Here is a 20,661-nt window from a genome sequence, read left to right on the forward strand (position 1 = left end):
TATCACTCTAAGGCTCTAATCTCTCACTAAGACGAACAACAACAACAATATAGAATATATATTCATTAATAATAACACAGGCTCCTTCGGTCTTTGTCAAACTATGGATGCCAACGTAAGGGTGTCTGCACGTGAGATTTTTGTGGCAGGAGGTGTACAATCTCCAACCACACCTTTCCTGAGTCGACATACCAGTGGCAAGTGAAGTGTATGTACAGGACGAGTGGAAACAAATGCTGTGATAAACGGAGAGCACATAAAGCGCCAAGAATTCACAAATGTCACCCATCTTTTTTTTTAACATAGGCATCACCACTTATCAAGGACAATATGTCACTCGAGGATAAGGGTTAAAGAGTGTAAAGTAGAAATGGGACAATATAGTAATCGTTAATAATGGAAATTCGGTAAATTTGTTAACTTATATGGAATGGCTCATCAAAAACTTGTTTACGTTAGACTTGAAGACAACTATATTGTAGTCAGCTGGAAAGCAGGAAAACGGAAGATAATTCCACAGGCGTGCAGTTCTAAGAAAGAAGCTTTGTTAATTAAATATAGGTTTAGGTTTACCCACAGATAAAGAGTGGGGGAGATTAGTGATAGTGTTTTCTGCTAGACGGGTGTTTGGCGAGGTGGAACCATAGATTGGAGCTCAGCCGAGAAATTGCCATGAAATAACGATAAAGTAGAGACAAACTCGCAACATCTCTTCTGTGAGAAAGAAGTTGCAGGGAAGAGAAAAGGATATATCCTACGAGGCTACGAAGTCTATTTTGAACTCTATCAAGGCAAGACAAGTCCTTTATAGCAGCTCCTGCTCAGATGTTGCAACAGTACTCCATCCTTGGACGTACCTGGCTCTTATATAGATAGAGAATTGCATCAGCAGTGGGATATCTACTGGATCGATAGAAGGATCCAACCATTTTTCCAGCAGAATTGGCAACGGATTTAATGTATGTGTTCCATTTAAGATTAGGAGTAAAGGTCAAGCCCAGAAGCTTGTCAAAACATGATGCCTCTCCAAGACGAGAGCCATTTATTTCAATTGACGCCAGATGGGGATCAGAGCGTTGATGATATAAAGATAAAAGCTTGGTTTTAGATGCATTAAAAGTAACAAGCCACCTCTTTCCTCATTGTACCACTTGCTCAAGATCAGAGGAGAGAGAATCAGAGAGAACTGGTACTAACCAGGCTCAGCATTCCTTATCTTCGGTAATCGGGCGAGAACCAGTTTGTCAATGCGATTATGCCGTATTACGGTGTTGTGACAGTACAGTATTAAATTGATGTTCTAGTATGGTGGTATTGCGACAATAAATGTGCATTATGACACTGTCTCTCACTAAGACTCTTTCTAAGACGAAGCGCCAAGAATTCACAAATGTCACCCATCTGTCTCTTTCTAAACACTGTAATGGTGATGTAAAGATATAAGCTTGGTTTTAGATGCATTAAAAGTAACAAGCCACCTCTTTCCTCATTGTACCACTTGCTCAAGATCAGAGGAGAGAAAATCAGAGAGAACTGGTACTAACCAGGCTCAGCATTCCTTATCTTCGGTAATCGGGCGAGAACCAGTTTGTCAATGCGATTATGCCGTATTACGGTGTTGTGACAGTACAGTATTAAATTGATGTTATAGTATGGTGGTATTGCGACAATAAATGTGTATTATAACACTGTGGCATTACGGTATTTATATCGTTATAACGATATTGTGGAATTATGATATTAAATCAGTATTACGATAATTTTATATACTGGTACTGAATTGGTATTATGGTATTTTACTCTTCTGGTATGAAATTTGTGCTATGGCATTGGGATATTACAAATATATCGGCATTATTGTGTTCTGGTATTACGGCATTACATTATTATTACGCTCTTGTTGGTATTATTGTATTGCATTAGTATTACGGTTTTTTATATAACTGCATTAAATTGGTATTATGGTATTTTGCTTTCATGGTGTTGTGATATTATAGCATTAAATCGGCATTAGGTATTGTGGTATTACGGTATTAAATTGTTATTAGGATATGTCGGTATTATTGTATTACTTCGGTAGTAAAATATTTGAATATAATGTCATTAAATTTGTATCAAGAGAAAACTCTTATGTTATCAATTTGTTTTTATCGTATAAAATCGGCATTATGATATGTTTTACAGTTGGAAACCTGTATTACAGTACTACAGAAATACGTAATTAAGTCGGTATTATGACATTGCGGTTTTGTGGAATAAATATGACCTCGAAATGACCCAAAGTTGTTGAAAATTTATTAAACAAAAAAAAATGTTTAATCACGTATTTTTATAAATTTAAAAATAAATTATATAGAATATCTATTTATTTTATTTTGATATTTCAAAACAAATCTTTCAATTGCAATGATTTTCTCAAATCGGAATTGATTTAAACCCGGTTTTAATGAACAGATTCTTTAAGAAAAGAAATCCTTCGAAGAAAATTCACCATTCCTCAGCGAAATAGAAATGAAAATTTAAAAAATACAAACATTGCAAGACGCAATTATTTTCGCAAAATATTTTGTTGAACCATTAAAAATATTATACTCCTTATTATAAATTGTGCTATTCACTTGGAGTCTTCGCCGTATTCGTTACCAGTGACTCCCTAATGGCAACATCCAGTTGTGTTTCCTGGAGTCTGAGTGACGAGAAGTCTCCCGAGATCATCAGCAGTCCTCGGTAGTATTGGTCAGCTTTGCAGATCACCTCAATTTCTCGAAACAGTCGTTTTGTACTAAGTTCCCGCTGGTAGAAGCCATTGAGGTTCTTAATAATTTGTGTCGTAATAAGCCTCGTACGGATTCTCTTACTGTGTGCTCTTTTCAGATATTATTATTATTATTTATTATGATTTATTATTAGTAGTATTTTAGTAGTAGTAGTAGTAGTAGTAGTAACTAGGATTTCTCACACAGGACAGGTCCTGGATATGACCTAAAACTATATCCGATGGTGAGGCCTCACCTTGCGGTCCTTGGGGAATGTGGAGCCACCCTTTAATTGCCATTGCTCCCAGGTCCACTCTGACCCGGAGTAGTAGTACCTGTTAGGCTCCCAACTATGGGTTAAATAGAATCTGACTTTAAAAAAAAATATATACTCCATTAAAAATCGTTCCTCAAAATAACTAGATTCGGCATTAAATAACCTGAAAAAGGTTGATATGCCGTAAAACAAAAACAACCAACCAACTATCACACAGGACATTATTTTAAATTACTCATAGATAATAACCGGGAGTAATCCATGAAATATAGGTCACAACAAGTCTCCTCATATTTTCATTTCACCTAGTTTTCCAGGTTATTATTATTATTATTATTATTATTATTATTATTATTATTGGAGCTTTCACACAAGTCAACAAACGATCTGATTGGAAACCTGTGGTATTCTCTGGAAGCTGAGTGACAACAAGTCTCCCCAGACGTCCAGCCCTCTCCACCTCCTTCGATAGCATTTGCAAATGAATTTGCATCATCGCAACAGCCGCTTACCATTGATTTCTCGCTGGTAGTGGTCATTGGTTTATACTGGAATTTGAGTGGCACTCAGCCTCCCCAAGGTCACAGTTCTCTTTGCGCTTGTCCAGCCGAGGTCTGGTTGGCGCTCGCTCCTCGGTCTTTCAGTCCTTATTGACCATTTTCGGCCCTTTGGTATCATTTTTTTTGGGGGGGGGAGGATCGGTCATGAAACAATGGGGGGAATGCATGATGGGGGGTGTATTATTATTATTATTATTGTTATTATTATTATTATTATCATTATTATTATTATTATTATTATTATTATTGGTTCCCAAGGATCTTTCACACTGGTCATAAAAGGTCTATCCTTGAAAACAACCTGTGGTGTTCCCTGGACGCTGAGTGAATTCAAGTCCTCCTAGATTTCCAGCACTCTCCACCTCTTTCGATAATATTTGCAAATAAATATTATTATTATTATTATTATTATTATTATTATTATTATTATTATTTATTTATTTATACATATTTCCAGATACTGCTATGAAGATAGGTTTGAAATAAGGACGTCGTTGCTGCCACACAGCACCATTCATGATTCTTAGAAAGTGCTTATCTCGGATTTCTAATTTATTTTTAATTCTGTGGTAAGTTGCCAGTTCCACTCTCGTTTGGTAAATCTCTGTTCCGTACAATTAGAATCAAACGTGAGCTCCTCAGGCTAACATGGAAAGGATCATTCATCTTTTTGAGTCTACCATATTTTGAAATCAGAATTTAGTACGCTCATTAAGGTTAACATTTTACTACTTCAAATAAGTTGAAACCCTGCCAGTACCAACTAGTTATAAGAGTATGTAAGTGAACAAAAATTAGACTAGGGCCACATGTAATCCTACCACAACAAAGCTCATTTTCATTAATCACAATAAGAAATCTTTTTGAAAACACCGTTTGTGATGATCGCTAGAACTCTTTTGCGAGAGTCCAACATTTAACCCACCTGATCTTACATTCTCAGTCTAAATCCGTCTATAGCCCTTTAGCCCCTGGAGGGGTATAAGCCAGTTACAACTTTGTAGATGACTGAGTTCTTTTTACGGGGTGAGAGTGCTGGCCCCACGTTCCAAGAAGGCACATACAGCGCCTAGCTTTCCCAAACGGTCACCCATCTGGTACTGGCCAGGCTCAACGTTGCTTAACTTCAGTGATCTGACGAGAACCGGTGTGTCAACGTGATTGTGCCGTACTTCTTAGTCTAAATAAAGTAAACTAATTATATAAAAGAGGTTTCTAAGTCTTCTGCAATTAGGTAGGGTCCCGTAGCGAGAAAAGATACTTCTCGCACCTGGTCGTATATATTTTTTTTTTTTTTTACACAGTGATCACCACTTATCAAGGCCCGGAAACCACTCAGGGATAAGGGTTATTGCAAGTACCTTACGTTAGTGTGGAGGTTTGGTGAAGTGTTTGCTTAAGGGGGCGGTTCACCAGGAACTTGTCAACGTTGGACCCGAAGACATCCAAGTTGTAGATCGGTGGGAAGCAGGCAGACGGAACGGAGTTCCACAGGCGTGCAGTTCTAAGAAAGAAGCTTTGTTCATGGAATCCGCGTTTTGATTTAGGCACAGATACAGAGTGGAGGAAATTTTTCACAGTGGATTCAGCCAGACGGGTGTTTTTCGTGAAAGATTGGAGTTCAGACAAGCATCTGCCATGGAAATAACGATAAAACAAGGATAGGCTTGCAACGTCTCTTCTGTGGGAGAGAGGTTGCAGGGTAGAGAAAAGGGCATCCCCCACTAAGCCACGAAGTCTATTTTGTACTCTGTCAAGGCAGGATAGGCTGTTTTTAGCAGATCTGTATGGAGATACCATTCTTCCGTGCTTAGATCACTATTGCTGCATCTCGCTGGTATTCCCACCGCAAGCTTTTCTTTCTTGGACAGGCAGCAGAAGAAGAATTTTTAACTTAATAGGTTCCGTACTATCTGTCAAGCTCAACACCTGTCGCATCGTCGCAGTGTTGCAGCATTGTGATCGTGTTAGAAGTACCTTCAATGAATAAAAAAATCGAAGAAAAAACATCATATTTTAGGTCATTTCTTTTTTAGCTGTTGCATCTTTCTATAAACGGTCGCATTTTGAGGGGCAGCATAATCGTTTATCTATCACAAGACATCATTGACTATTAGTTTTCTAAGTGCATCTGTTTTGTCGTAGCTTGACTGTTCTAGGTTCGAACCTTGAACCATGGCTACTATGACTGAGTGTGTATGCCGTTACGCTATGGGTCCCGGCTGAAACTACATGCTAGTTTTATCGCTTTACAGTTATGTGATTTTTTTTTTTTTGTTGCTGTTGATTTTTTAACGATAATTAAATTCAGTATTAGCGTCACCTTCCTAGGAAATCGGAGGAGTAATGACGAAACATGTGTACGCAAATAACTGTTTCATAAGTTAAAAAAAATTATCTGTTCACGTCCAAAAAATATGGGTGATCTTTCTAAGGGAAAATTACCTATCCGATCTTATAGGAAGGAGGCGCTAATAAGGAATTTAATTATCCTTCAAAACATCAACAAAAATATCGACAGCAAAATATGAGGTTATAGTCAAGATTATATATTAATTTTATTTTTTTATTTTTTTATCTTTGGAGATGAGGTTCCATAAGTTGTGTATTTATTCCTTCTTTTGTGGACTTTTGTTATCCTCATCTTCATAGTTATTGTTTTTCGTCACGTTTCGATCAACCCATCCTCTGGTCTTCTTCGGGTGATTAAGCGCGACGGGATAGGAATTCTGACTCTTGTAATTGTATCCCTAGTAATTACTGCCTTCTATAGTTGCTGTTGTCCCACCACTTTTTGGCCAACTAATCCTTTCGCCTGCTTGGGTAGGATTGAAACTACAGTAGATAGAGGTGTTGACTCGCTATAGTTTCAGGTGAGCATTGTCTGAAGATAACGGTTTCAATCTTACCCAGAGCACACCACGGGATTAATTGGCCAAAACGTAGTGAGAAAACAACTATGGAAGACAGTAATTACTAGAGAAACAGTTACAAGACTCAGCAGCCTTGTTCCGCTGCAATAAATCACCTGAGGAAGGCCAGAGGATGAGTTGCCTGAAACATTGTGAAACAATTACAGATATGAAGATGAGGATAACAGTCTGTACAACCACTATAAAAAGTAATAAAGAATGCAAGAAAGTTGTATGCTCAGTCCGTCAAATCCAAAGTAGCTGAGCAGCGGCTTGGTTCCCACCAGTTTTGGCAAATAGCAAACAGAATCCTGAACAGAAGCGTGTTTTCTATCCCAACTCTCATAAATGGACCTGAGGTCATCTCGTCAGCATTAAACAAAGCCAAACTCTTTGCCTAGAACTTTGAAGCTAATTCTACCCTTTGCGAACAAGGCTGCCAACCTCCAATATTTCCTCCTGTATCAAAAAACATGGTATATGATATACAAATATCTGTACGTGATGTTGCCAAGCTAATCAAAAACCTTGATTCCAGTAAAGAAACCAGCCCTGACAGTATTCCAATTATAGTATTCAAAAGACTTCAACCAGAACTAGCGCCCATCTGTACAAAACTGTTTAAACGTTGTCTTAAGGAGAATTGTTTCCCGTCCGGGAAAATCCCATCGGTATGCCTCGTATTTAAGAATTCAGGTGATCGCCCATCTCCCTCTCAGTACAGGCAAATACGTCTCCTGTGCGTCATGAGTAAGTTTCTGGAATTTGTGTTAAATATAGAAGTAATCAACCATCTCAGAAAAATAACCTTCTTAGTGACACGCAATATAGTTTCCGTTCTGCTAGATCTACAGTAGATGTGCTAAGAGTTATACCTCATAGGATTAGCGAATTTCTCGACGGAGGCTACCTTTCTAGGGCAATTGCTGTTGACATATCAAAGGCCTTATCATAGAATATGGTATAAAGGTTTACTTCACAAGGTCTCCAGCTACGGTATATAGGAAATGTATTCTCAATTCTTAAATCATTTCTCTCTGATAGGTTCATAAGAGTAGTGTTGATAGGTAGACATCAGAAGCTCTCAGTATTAATGCTGGAATCCCAACTCTCTTCCTGATCTACATTAATGATCTTCCAAATCACATCCTTACATCATTCGTAGACATTTTTTCTGATGGCACTACCATCTATGCTGATATACACTACCATTTATGGTAACACATCTAAGACCGTAAACGACCAAGTTCTCTCTGGTTCTCTCTCCCCTGATCTTGAACATGTGTTACAATGGGGAAAGGAGTGGCTGGTTACTTTTAATGCATCTAAAACCAAGCTTTTATCTTTATATAATAAACGCTCCTATCCCCATCTGGCACCAATTGAAATGAATGGCTCTCGTCTTGGGGAGGCCTCATGTTTTGACAAGCTTCTGGGCTTGACTTTTACTCCTGATCTGAAATGGAACACATACATTAAATCCGTTGCCAAGGCTGCTAGAAAAATGGTGGGATCCTTCTATCGAACCAGTAGATATCTCACTACTGATGCAATTCTCTATCTATATCACAGCCAGGTACGTCCAAGAATAGAGTACTGTTGCCACATCTGGACAGGGGCTGTTAAAAAGTACTTATCCTGCCTTGATAGAGTTCAAAATAGACTTCGTAGCCTCGTAGGGGATTCCTTTTCTCTTCCCTGCAACCTCTTTCTCATAGAAGAGATGTTGCGAGTTTGTCTCTACTTTATCGTTATTTTCATGACAAGTGCTCGGCTGAGCTCCAATCTATGGTCCCCATCGCCAGACTTCTATAAGAAACACCCGTCTAGCAGAAAACACTATCACTAATCTCCCCCACTCTTTATCTGTGCCTAAGCCTAATCGTAGATTTCATTGACAAAGCTTCTTTCTTAGAACTGCACGCCTGTGTAATTATCTTCTGTTTTCCTGCTTTCCAGCTGACTACAATATGGTTGTCTTCAAGTCTAACGTAAACAAGTTTTTTTGATGAACCGTTCCATATTAGTTAAATTTACCGAATTTCCATTACTAACGATTACTATATTGCCCAATTTGTACTTTACACTCTTTAACTCTTATCCTCGAGTTACCTCTTGGCCTTGATAAGTGGTGATGCCTATGTAAAAAAAAAAAGAGTCCGCAAAAAAAAAATGTATACATAGTCAAGATTTTCTGCTATTTTTACTTTCGGTTTTTCTGTATCGCAAATGGGTTGACAGTGACAAGAAAGATATAGTCATGATTATCTTCTCAGATAACGTGAACCCCCCCCCACCGCCGCCTTCTTTCTTTATATTAAAAACGTCCCACTTGTTTGCTTGTTCCGGTCTAATTATCCAACAAAATGGATAACAGAAACCGGAAGTCAAAGACGTATACAATCTTGACTATCGCCAAATATGATATCAACAAATCATCACAGTGCTGCTCTCATCCTCGATATTATAATATTATTTTTACAAAATTTCGGCCGATGCAATCTCCGACCTTTGTCAGATGCATTTTGTCGAAGTCGGGAATCTCTATGTCGTATACAGAAATTCGGACGGAATTTCGAACAAAATTCATTATTTAATCCGCGGTGGTAACTTGTTCTCATTCTATCAGCTATGATTGAATAGAAGTCTCAAGTAATTCGTAATTTTAATCTTAGTATCATTCAGACTCAGGGTTGAAGTTTCTATTTCAGCCCGGCGTTGTCCGGTGTTTGTATTTGTATGTTGAGCATAAAAAAGCGGTTAATTTTTTTTAACTTTGACCCCTATTATGACACCTTACCGTTTATTGTTTTGGGCTTACACCAAGTTATTAAGTTTGATCCCTTTCCAACGAACCTATACCTAAAATTTCAAGTGTTTATACCCAAAATTGGCTGAGGAGTTTGGTAGAGTTCTCAAAGGTCAAATCGTTGATATTTGACCCCTTAACAACCAAATTTCTGGCTGAACACGAATTCCAAAGATTTCCCCAAATCTCCGTACCCTGTATATCAAGTTTCGAGTCTGTAAACTGCAAAATTGACAGTTATGTGTAGGAAAATGTACACACACAGACACACATACACACAGACAATTTAACTTTTATAGATTAAACAAAAATATATATGTACATATAATATATATCGAAACAATTTGTGTTTACATTAAGCTTTTTACGCAAATATTACGCAAGTATAAATCACGCAGAATACCTTCAGGAATATAATTACACGTAATAGTTAACTATAGATGATCATCCCATAAGAAAACCGAAAAAACTAATAAGGAATTAATTAAAATTAATTAGCTAGCTCTTTTGCTAGTGAATGCAATTCCATAACCCATATATAAGAAAATTGTATTTTCTTTTTAAATAAATAGAAAAGAGGGGTTTTAATATGAATATCAATACCCACAAAAGAAAAACGAATTTATATGAGTAAAGAAGATAGATAGATTGCCACATATAAGGGATTATTATTTAGCACGTTATCCGTTACGCTACGATGGCTTAAGGACTACATTAATAAAAAAAGAATATCCCAAATATTAATTATATTTTCGGCAAATTTTCAGATTAAGTCCACCTCCAAAATTTTCTTTTAAATAACTACTTTTAAAGGTTTTCGACTACGCTGAATACGATAATCGCATTGCAATTTTGCAGAAATGAGTAGTTATCGAGATATAAAAAGTTGTATTATGCATTTTATTCTTTCGCGACCATCCTTTTTACGCGCGTACTGCGCCATAAACAAATCCACTCATCTATGACTGACCCTACACACACATAAAAAAAGATGGCTGCCAAAGAATACAATGCAAAATACAACTTTTTATATCTCGATAACTACTTTTTTCCGCAAATTTTCAATGCGATTTTCGTATTCAGCGTTGTCGGAAACCTTAAAAGTAGCCATTTAAAAGAAAATTGTGAAGGTGGGCCTAATCTGAAAAATACCATATTTTCAAATTAAAGATTTGGTTACCTGACAATTGAATGTCGTACACTTTTACCTGTAAGTGTTATTGAAGATATACGTCAAAATGCAACTACTTTCGTTACAACCGGAAGTGAAGGCGAGTTGTAGGTTTAGATAAAATCGTAGACAAGAAGACGTGTCAAATGCCAAACTCGTTTGCTTGAATGATAAATGGAGTTTCTCCCTTCGTCTCTCGTCCTACAAAATTATCATGTAGTTAAATCACGTTGGTTGGCGTGATAATCACAGGAAACTGACTTTAACGATTAATGCGTTAGCAAGAAACTGTGAAAATATTTTGTTAACGATACGAGGCAATCAATTATCATCGTGAGAAATGCACGTCTTAAGATTTGATTTATTTTATTTCTTGGTGTTTTGTTTTGCTGTGAAGTTGTTCAGGAGTGGCAAGACACAGACAAGACGAAATAATTGGATGACAATGATTCTATGTAGATCAGCATTATCATTATATTGTACGAAGCGGAAGATTCTATTGTTGGCAAAGGTTTTCTTGATATATTTGTAGACAGAATTTATTCAAGAAAGGAAGCAGGTACTTACTATTTTTTTGCTGATGAAGGGATTATGTTCCAAGTCAAACCCTTGGTCAATTATTTTCAATAATTAATGCGAATTCTAATAAAATGAACATCGTTTCCGAAACGATCGTACACCCAAGTTGATTTTGTTTGTTTTTCCTGTTGAAACTGATTTATATTTCACAATTATTACTCTTTTTACTCAATATGTATGTATATATATATATATATATATATATATATATATATATATATATATATATATATGCACATACATATATATAGAGAGAGGGAGATAGGTAGATAGATAGATAGATAGATAGATAGATAGATATTATAAGCCAACTCAGCGCAGATTTTCTTTTAAATAAAGAAATATTTTTGTTAATAAATCAAAGTACTTTTCGACATAATCTCATCTTCATCAGGAAACACACATTTTTTTTAAATCTTATTCATCCTTCTTAGCATGATGCCACTGAAAAACAAGACCCGATTGGTATTATCGACAGTGATTTTCAAATGTCCAGCTTGCGATATTCGCGTGGTCACGCGTAAAAGTAATATAAGGGTTTGTTTTCTCCGTGATAAAAGCGTTGTTAAATGCAAATTCAAAATATAAGTTTAGTAAGACAATTAAACGCAGATTAAAAAAAATAAAATAAAAAATAAACATGTGTTTGATTATAAATGAAAATACCTTTCGACGTAATCTCGTCTTCTCAGGATAAATCAGATTTTTAAAAATTGTGTCTATCCTGATGAAGATGGGATCACGTCAAAAAGTACTTTGATTTATAAACAAAGCGAAGTTTTTTTTTTAAGTCAGCGTTCAATTGTTTTATTCATTTTGAATTTGCATTTAACAACTTTTTACCAACTGGCCTTCGGGTCAAGATCAAAGTGTAGTATCTGTTCTTCAGATCTACACTTCAATTTCTTGTTCTCTGTCAGTGGAGGAGAAATCCTTCACGACTGAGACAATTTTTATTTTTGTTCCTTTTCTCCACATTAAAAAACAACCCTGGTGTCTAACTCTGTCCCGTGTGGAGGCATTGTAAATAGGAACAACTTTTAATAAACAAGCAAAACTGCTTTTGGAACACGTTAAGATGCAAAACTTATTATTAAAAGAAGAAAAATCCATTGAAAATTCTATTTCCTTCCTTTCTTTTGTTTTCTTGCTGAAACATTTTTAATTAATTTCGGGCCATACAAAATCCATTGTCATAGAACGAAACAGTTTATTTGCTTGTCTTTTTTTTTGGTTGTTGTTTTTGCAAGTAAAATCCTCTGCCTCTGTTTTATTATGCCCAAAAACTCGCTGCTCTTGTTAAACTCACGAGAACTCTTCCATGTCCGAAAGTAATAAGAATACTTCAATTTAAAAAAGAAAAAAAATGAAAGGAAAAGAAAAAAGGAAAGAAAGAACTTTAATGATTTTTTTTCCTTCTTTTAATAAATTTCTTGAGCTATTAAGTAAAGAAAGCCGGCGAGGGATTTTTATCTTCTGTACAATTCTAGGAGGTCCACTCTCCCATGCTTTGCTTTTCTTTTCTTTGAGAAGGTGTTACTTTATTGCTAATCGCCTGTAACACCCTTACCGCGGAATGTCGACGGGGCTTCGCCTTCTCTTTCAGAAGGGGTTAGTTTATTGCTAATCGCCTGTAACGCCCTTACCGCGGAATGTCGACGGGGCTTCGCCTTCTTCTCTTTCAGAAGGGGTTAGTTTATTGCTAATCGCCTGTAACGCCCTTACCGCGGAATGTCGACGGGGCTTCGCCTTCTTCTCTTTCAGAAGGGGTTAGTTTATTGCTAATCGCCTGTAACGCCCTTACCGCGGATTGTCGACGGGGCTTCGCCTTCTTCTCTTTCAGAAGGGGTTAGTTTATTGCTAATCGCCTGGGGTGCCCTTACCGGAGAATGACGACGGGGCAGTCCATGCACTTTTTACAGGTCAGAGTACCCCTCCTCGGGGGCGCTGACTTCTCAATCGTACTTTCCGACCTTGTGTCTAAGAGTGAAAGAGAACTAAACACCTCCCCACCCCTCTTTTAGGTATTAGAAAAAGTGCAAGATTATCCTATTACGAACCACGGGTTATTTTGGCAGTTCGGTACCGTTCGAACTGAATAAACATTGGTACCAAGTGTCTTCTAGGTACTAGATTGTTTTGCACAGGCATTTAAAATTGTCGTAGACTCTTGAAAATTCAATATATTATTGCTATGCGTCTTATGAGATGACTGACAAATTCTTATGCTTTCAGGTTCAACTCAACAGCTACAGCAGGAATTGGAATCCACCCTTCTAAAGCCTGATTGTCACAGTTGGTGTATTTCAAAAATGCAATCTGGACGCGAGATCAATTTAGAAAAACGATATGCAAAAAAAATAAATAAAAAAGTCTGCTTTAAACTGTGAAAAAATGCCACGGAAACGTATGGAATGCTTCAGACTTTTCTTGGACCACCTTGCATAACCAGAGCATCTGTTTTTGAGTGGCATGTGAGATTCTAAAAAGGTAGGGAATCTGTGAGGGATTACGAGAGGTGTGGGAGGAGTAAGGAAGCCAGAACACCAGAGTTGATTATCCAAATAAAAATATCATGAATAAGGACCGCCGTTTGTTTATAGAGAAAATAAGTGCACAGTTTAATGCCAGTATTTATGGTTAATTCTATTTTATTTTATATAACATTTAAATTCATTGTAAATAATTCACCCCTACCTACCTTAAACCCTTACTATATGAGCAATATAAAGTAAAATTTACTATAAATACTCCGAAGCCTCGATAAACAACAACAACAACAACAACAACAACAACAACCACTCCTGAAGATGACTGGAAGTACCGATGGAAAGTGCTAGAGAATATGGCTAAACAAAATCATTGGGCGCCATACTATATGATCTACCAGCTGAAACAAAAAACACGCTAGGCAAAAAGAAAAGATTGCAAACAAAATTTGAAAAAGACAAACTCAGTCGTATTTAATCAGACATGTATAAATAATGATTTGTTGCCAAAGTATAAATATATATATATATATATATATGTGTGTGTGTGTGTGTGTGTGTGTGTGTGTGTGTGCGTGTGTGGGGGGGTGCGTGTTTATATATATATGTGTGTGTGTATGTGTGTGTTTGTGTGTGTTTGTGTTTGTGTGTGTATTCAATTAGTTTCCAGCATTTTTTTTTGTATAGGCACTTTTATTAATAGCAGACACATGAAACTCTAGTCCCCTTCGAAGTCATATCCTCCGGTTGCAATCCATTTGTTGTACTTTCCAACAACTTCTGTAATTCCCCATGGAAGCCTTCTTGTGTAGGCGTGTAAATTAGCCTCGTCACAGGCTTTTTTTATCCTCTCATAATGCCTCATAACAACAGACTCTAAGGTTATCCTTGAGCTTAGGAAATAACCAAATATCACAGGTAGCAAGATATGAACTATATGAAGGGTAAAGTGCTGTCTTCATGCTCAACTTGATCAAATAGTCTGTGACAAGGATGGAGTTTATTCGCGCCAATCTTCCACATCTTCAGTTCCTCATGAATAATTGTGCACAGTTCCCACACTGACATCAAACTGTATACGTATTGCCTTTATAGACAGTCCTTACGCATGAATCTGGAGGAGGGAATAAACTCTGGTACTCTGGTCTTCTAGCTTGGTTACTGCTCCCACACCTCTCATAATCCCTCGCAGACTTCCTGCCTTCCTTGAATATCTTATGACACTCAAAAGCATATACTAAATTCATGCAAGATGGTACAAAAGCAGTCTGAAGCATTCCATACGTTTTGTTGCATTTTTTAGTTTGCAAGTTTAAAACTAAATTTTATTGCATATAGCTTTTCTAAGGTGTCCCCATGTCCAAATTGATTTTTTTTAATTCACCAGCTGTGACAATTAGGCTTTAGTATGGTGTATTACGATTCGTTTTGTAGCTGGTAATTTAAACCTGAAATCATAAAAACTGGTCAGTCATCTCATAAGATGTATAGCAATAACATACTGAATTTTCAAGAATCTAAAACAATTTTAAATACCTGTACAAAAAAAAAGTCTGGAAACTTATTGAAAGCACTTCGTAAAAGTGGACATGGCTGAAGCAAGATTAAATAAAGGTTCAACCAACCACTTCAAAAGATCGTCCTTGGGATTTGATTATTGAAATGGCAAAACAATTTTCGTGTGAAGGCTTATAAATTCAGTTACAGGACTGACGAATAAAAAGACACTGTTGTGCTTGTTGTGATGATTTTTTGTTGTTGTTTTATTGTCATTGTTATTGTTATTAGTATTATGTATGGTAATTTATTTTAAATATGGCTTTGTTTTTTATTACCTTATCTCTGAATGAAATATCTGCAATCTGAAATCGATTGATGAAATCTGTTGCCCGGCTTTTGTCCATCTAAAGATCGACGCTTAAAATATCGATAGGATTTGACCGACAAATCTTGATTGTCGTTTCCAATAAATGTATACCCGTTATGCGGATATATGAGAAAGAAGCAGCTTGTCATATTTAAATTTCTGGTACATTATTTTACCTCGCGAATCATCAACATCGGTAGTGTGTAAACAAAATAAAATTGTCGCTTTAGAAAAGACGACATGATCCATTTCCGTTTGATGACAACCGGTTTTCTTTATTTGTTGCAGATCATCTCTTATTTGGCCAGTTGTGTACAAATCCCAAGAGGGATAGGAGCCTTCTGTCATCTCTAAAAGTGATAATGTTAAACGAGTGAGATCGGAGATGTGCCGCTGTACAACTCACGCTCTCTACCGATCCAAGTTGTGACAACCGGACCATTGCCAACAGCCTTAAAATGCAACGCTGGATTGTCACGAATAATAGAGGCGTGCTTAGGCTGAGTAAAACTAAGTTTCCGGCTATGGTTATGATCTTTGGTGTGGTTTCAAGTGAGGGACACATCATGCAACCTCACATTTTCGAAGTCGGCTTGAAAGTCAACAGCAAAGTGTACCTCGATGTGCTGACGAGTGTGGTGACGAGTGTGCTGACGAGTGTGCTGACGAGTGTGCTGACCTCTTGTGCAATCAGATAACAGCTGGAAATCCCAGGGTGTGACAGCAGAACTCGGAGCCGGCCCACAAGTCCAAAAAAACGCAGGCTTGGCTTCAGAAGAAGTGATAGGGCTTGGTACCCCTATCACACTGGATCCCCTCCTTCCCTGACCTGAATTCGCTGGACTATTTCGTTTAGTCATACGGGGAGAACATCAGGAACATAATCTCCCACATCACCGAAGCCAACCTGATCGCCGCCATCGCTGAGCTCTCGCCGGCACTGGTGGAAAAGGCATGTTCTCAATTCCGGACCATATCGAAGCAGTGATTAAAAGTGGAGGCGTCTGCATTGAGTAGATGAGATGCAAGCTCTACTACATAATAAAGTTATCTGAATTATTTTTTTTAAATAAAGCTGGTGCTTTTTTATCATCTTACCCTATAGATAGATAGATGGATCAATAGATAATGGTATATGTGCGGTATATTTGAATACTTTCTCTATAAATTTTTGTCTTCAAATTCTGAATGCACTTAGGAAGAAATCAATTATAAGGCTTTCTTCCATGTTATGACAATGTGAGTAAAAAATGCATGAAGTTTATTTGTGTGTAGTGTTGCAATATACTTTTTGAGTAAGTTTATTGTTGGATATAAACACACGGTTGCGCCGCGTCAGCACACACTACACCAAGTCAAACACAAAATCGAGTACACTCAACATCAAATACACTCAACATCGTCTTACCATCAATGCTTACCCCGTGAACTTGGAGTATGGGAAATTCCCATATGCACAAAATAAAATCACTGAAAAATCAAAAATACCCTAACTAAGAGTAAAGATAATGAGTAAACGTTGGATAAAATGATGGTTAAAATTATTACGAACTTGCCAGGATTCGAACCTGGAATCGTCTGATCCGCGTTATCCATTGCAGCACAAGTCCTGTCCGTACGCCGAAAGATGTTACCGCGAACGTATACATACAGTGCTAAATTCCGTTGACATGGGCAGGTAACTTTTTCGACAATTGCACGAAACAGCACAAAAACCCTTATTTCGGGCTGTTTGTGTGAAACGGCGTTGTTCGTTACGAACCATATATAGATAAGGACAATCGGGAGGCTAACACTTTTCAGGGGAAAAAAGAATTTTTAAATTCGGTACGTCTGTATGAAAGTTTTATTGGCATATATATATATATATATATATATATATATATATATATATATATATATATATATATATATATATATATATATATATGCCCATAAATAAATAAATAAATAAACATTTAAAGTTTTGTAAATTCTTTAGATGGTATCGAATTATTTTTCTTTTTATCATAAGGAAAATATTTTAGAAGGGTTCGACGCTGTTTCAGTTGTCCTTAAGATTTTCTATTGGCGTATTTAAAGGAAGAAAAATCTAAATGTCCAAATATATCCAAAGTATTCAGTATTTGCACATAACTAAATTTGAATGAACAATATTCCAGAAATTCTTATAAGCGGTTCATGAATTCATTAACACGTTTATTTGTGAGGAGTCTGTAATTATGCGTATTAGAATTATTGTTCCATATATTTCATATTAAATGCAATACACACACACACACACATATATATTTATGAATTATATATATATATATATATATAAATTATGTGAATATATAAATTATATATATGTATATATAGATTATATATATAAATGAATTATATATATATATAAATTATATTTATATATAAATTATATATATATCATATATATACAAATTATATATATATAAATTATATATATATATAAATCATATATATATAAATTATACATATATATAAATTATATATATATATATAAATCATATATATATATAAATCATATATATATAAATTATACATATATATATATATATATATATATATATATATATATATATATATATATATATACAATGAGAAAATTGAAATAAAAATAAAATTAAAATAATTCGCCCCTAACCCTCCTGCACCCACCTTTATAGCCAATTAAAAAAAGTTATAATTTCACCAAGCCTCAAAGCAAAAAAAAAACAAAAAAACGGAAACAACAATTGCTCCTGACGATCCGATAGAAACCGCACGAGAAGCATATGGCCGAACAACAACCTGTCGCTGTCATTCTGCATAAGTTTTACCTACAGAAATTAAAATGACCGCCCGACAAATTGAAAAATATGTATATATTCGTGATGATACGTTCCAATATATCCCCGATTCCGATAAAATTACTGATTCTGTTCTACATTTCTAATTCCGATACAATTACCGATTCCGATTCTTTATAAATGTCCAAACATCTAACTATAAAATTGTAATTTTTCCTGATTCTGATGCCGATTCCAATACCCCGAAAAGTCCCGACTTTTTTTTTTTCGATTTTCGATTCTGACCCAATTAATCGTCCAAACACTAATCTATATGCGAACAAAATTACGAAAAATCAAAATTCAAAAGTTTTAAGCCAAGAAATCTAACAAAAGAATTTTCTTTATTCCATGGAGTTTCAAAATTTAACGTTACTTATTCAGATGCAGACGAAATAACTAGGGAATACGTATAGAATTAATACTTATTACAAAGTTGAAAATTGCAATTCTGAAATAAGCAACTATGAAAAAACAACAAAAAACAACAACAAACAAAGACGATGACAGAAAATTCCTGTCTTTGGGGAAGTAATGTGTGTTTCTCCTGTAGGAGATGTCTCCCTGAACTACTTTCACGTTTTCTCGCTCAAATACCCCTACTCCGAATTCGTAGTAGCAAGCCGATATCAGTAGACTTTTTTCTGACAAAAACAACCATTAACAATATTTTTTTAATGTTTAATATATTTAAACAAATATTAATTACTGCACAGGAAAAATAAATAAATCATGTTTCTTATTTTGAATTATTTAATTAAGTAAAAATTCCATTTTTTACTTGATTAAATAATTTAAAAAGCTATTTTGTTTCATAGCATTTTCAAGTTAAATTCAGTGTTTTACGATATTTTTGTTCATTAAATTGTTAGGTAATTTACTAAAAAGTTTGGTAATGAAATAAAAAATCAAATTTTTATTAAATAATTCAAAATAAAGAAAGTGATTTTTTGTATTAATTTAATTATTTTTATTGTGCAATAATTTTTTTTAATCTAAAGAAAAATATTGATAAAAAGATTTTATCAAATTTTTCCGAATATTACTGAATTTGATAATTTTAAATCAATACTACTGTTGGCTATCGTTAAAAATGCCCCTGAATTTAAAATTAATACCAAGATAAATTCAATTTTTATAAAATCTTAATTGTATACATTGCAAAATATTCTAATTAAATAAGCCACTCCTTTTCATTACAACAAAATAGAATTACCGGCTATATCGCCTTTCGGAGGTTGAACAGCCAATATGACTGACTGATGCTGACGTCACATGATAATTTTAAATTGCGAAAAAAAACCCGACTTTTTGCGGTTTTTCTTTTATTTCCTTTTTCAGATAATTATTTCGCATTTAACGAGAATTTGCATAATAGAAAGAAAAACAGAAACGAAAAAGGAAGTTGTGACTGTATGTTTTTATTGCGATGTATGAATATAGGAAAGAAATGTATTTAAGTAGTTTTTGAGGCCAAAGTTATTAAAATTAAATAAATAATGCCGACTTTTTTGCGTCTCCTTGTTTTCAAACTATTTTTATCGAAATCTTATGAAAGTGATTCGTTCATTTCATTTTCTTTTATTTTTCCGATAATTTATTATCTGAAGCTTATTTTTTGTTTGCGTTTTCCCTTTATCACGTAAATCTTTCAAATGAGATCCGTTCATTTAAATATTATTATTATGCTATTCATTTTACTCATTTTAATTACATTTCGTATACTCTAGTTCGTATATTGCGAAATACGAAAACATCGTACAAAATACGAAACTACTAAACTAATCCTTACGATCATTAGTAACCTCAAAGTCTAACTCAAAGGTACAGAAAAAGAAATTGCAACTACCTTTTTTAAAGGAATGTTATTCTAAAAAGCTAAAAATAAAAAATAATTTAAGTAATATTTCTCCATGAACTTTAATTTAAATCGTACAAATGAACAAATCTCGGGATGAAACCATTTTATAAAAACATGTAGTTACAACTTCCTTTTGCTGTTTCATTATTCATATTGTCGCAAAAAAAATTAAGTAAAATAAAGTGTCTGAAAGGAGAAGGGACAAAAAGCTAGAGAGTTTCAGTAGTCCTCGCTAGTTTCTGTGGACTACACAGGTCACACTTCAGTTGACTATAACATGGTCATTTTCACATCTAATATAAATAAGTTCTTGTTGTGCTGTCGTCATTAATAAGCAAACTCCACCCAATGTCCGCCATAACCGATCATCAGGTTGTTGTCACATAATTTACCCAACAAGCATTAACTTTGATCTCCTCGAGTGACCCTTGCAGTTTGATAAGCGGTGGCGGTTAATAAAAAAAAAAACAGCCTAGGTTAATGAAATAGAACGATAAAATAGGAAATGGTCGTGAACAGTCGAAGAAGATTGAA

The 20,661-nt window shown here is 35.3% G+C and overlaps 1 protein-coding gene and 1 pseudogene across 3 annotated transcripts in view; both read right to left on the reverse strand.

Annotated features, from left to right (window-relative positions):
* LOC145252615 (opsin-5-like) overlaps window positions 1-20,661 on the reverse strand; it is a 1,137,249-nt gene that overhangs the window by 870,363 nt on the left and 246,225 nt on the right. The window lies entirely within an intron of this gene.
* On the reverse strand, window positions 4,651-4,767 carry LOC145252879 (5S ribosomal RNA; annotated as a pseudogene).

Source organism: Euprymna scolopes, chromosome 29 (assembly GCF_053919585.1).
Source record: "Euprymna scolopes isolate OS-2025 chromosome 29, ASM5391958v1, whole genome shotgun sequence".
Classification (NCBI taxonomy): domain Eukaryota; kingdom Metazoa; phylum Mollusca; class Cephalopoda; order Sepiida; family Sepiolidae; genus Euprymna; species Euprymna scolopes.